The 1,683-nt window shown below is 37.7% G+C and overlaps 1 protein-coding gene across 5 annotated transcripts in view; it reads right to left on the bottom strand.

Annotated features, from left to right (window-relative positions):
• The window catches only part of LOC109969090 (helicase with zinc finger domain 2), a 34,544-nt gene that overhangs the window by 32,064 nt on the left and 797 nt on the right, over positions 1 to 1,683 (bottom strand). The gene's annotated exons all lie outside the window — the stretch shown is intronic.

The following is a 1,683-nucleotide window of genomic DNA, read 5'->3' as shown; positions in this document are numbered from 1 at the left end:
GGGGCTGAATAATTTTGCACGCCCAATTTTTCAGTTTTTTATTTGTTAAAAAAGTTTGAAATATCCAATAAATTTCGTTCCACTTCATGATTGTGTCCCACTTGTTGTTGATTCTTCACAAAAAAATTACAGTTTTATATCTTTGTTTGAAGCCTGAAATGTGGCAAAAGGTCGCAAAGTTCAAGGGGGCCGAATACTTTCGCAAGGCACTGTATTTGTTGAAACACAACTCAGACAAAAAAATTGTTCGTATAAAATATCATTAAAGAGGTGGTATGATGGAAAACAAACAAAAAGAGGTTTGACAGGGATCAGGGTGGTGGAGGAGATCCTCGTTTGCTATAAAATTACAAAACTGTGTTTTAATCTATCCATTATCTATACCGCTTATCCTAACAGGAGTTGTGGGGGGCTGGAGCCTATCCCAGCTGACATTGGGCAAGAGGTGGGGTACAACCTGGACAGGTTGCCAGTCTATCACAGGGCTGACACTTAGAGACAGACAACCACACAGTGGTGCTTTTATGTTATTTAAAAATTTGAATCCCTGGCTCTCAAATGGTTCTCATTGTGATGTCATACTGCGAAAGCTCACCCCCTGTGCCACACCAGGCTGAGAGCATAGGGAGCTACATGAAAAAAGTTGTGCTAAAGTATATTTCACTTGCATTGTGTGGCATTCATGTGGACGGCAAAGTGAGAATTTCATTGTACAGGGAAACATGTTTCCTAACTGTGCATATGACAAATAAACACTTTGACCTTTGAAACTAGCAGTGGCTGAATTACAAAATACTTTGTTAGGACATTTAACCTATCTGCCATTCTGAAGCCTAAAGTCTGCAACAGCAGATTCCTCTCCTTCCCATTCAGGATCAGACTCTGGTTCATATATCTCTTTAAACTGGCATGTGTATCTAGCTACAGCAATTATGCAAAGTAAAGATAGACTGAAAGAATACGTTACTCATTAGGGCCTATTCTGATTGGCTGAGGGTGAACATGAGTTATCACATTCAGCCAATCAGAATAGGTGCTGATTTTATGTTAGCAATTTCTGAAACTGCTTGCTGGAGGAGAAATATGTTTTAAATACCCCCAATACCACCTCTTTAAGTCACAGCGAAGCTGCTTGCAACTCAACTCCAGGAGATGGCGCAGTTTTGCATTTTTATACAATACCAGGAGCAACACATAACAAAGTCATGCTCAAATAGTTACTAGGCTGTGACATGCCTGTACTTCAACAGTCAAGACATTCAAAATTCGAGTATTTAGTGTTGCCGGAAAAATAAAAAAATCTACACTCGGTCAACAACAACAACAACAACAATAATAATAATCATAGACAACCGTCAGGTCTCTGTAATTATCACAGAGACTATCTGAAGTCCTCCATGTTTGATTTGATTGGATTTAATTTATTCATTCAAGCATGTAAAACAGTTGATGTGTCAACACATGTAATTTCACACATATCCAACAATAATAATCCAATATCAATTTACCTCTACCTAGTACATGCTTGAACAGAGTAGGAAGAAGTTAGACTTATCTAGTCCTACCCCATGACATCATTTTACAACTTTTAAATCCTAAGCAATATCTCTAGATAAATAATTATCTTCTACACCACACAAGTAATATACTACAGAATTATTACAGTGTTAACATTCTACATAA

The sequence above is a fragment of the Monopterus albus genome, unplaced genomic scaffold (assembly GCF_001952655.1).
Source record: "Monopterus albus unplaced genomic scaffold, M_albus_1.0 scaffold170.1, whole genome shotgun sequence".
In the NCBI taxonomy this organism is placed as follows: domain Eukaryota; kingdom Metazoa; phylum Chordata; class Actinopteri; order Synbranchiformes; family Synbranchidae; genus Monopterus; species Monopterus albus.
The sequence above is the reverse complement of the archived record's forward strand: the minus strand, read 5'-3'. Positions and strand labels throughout refer to the sequence as shown.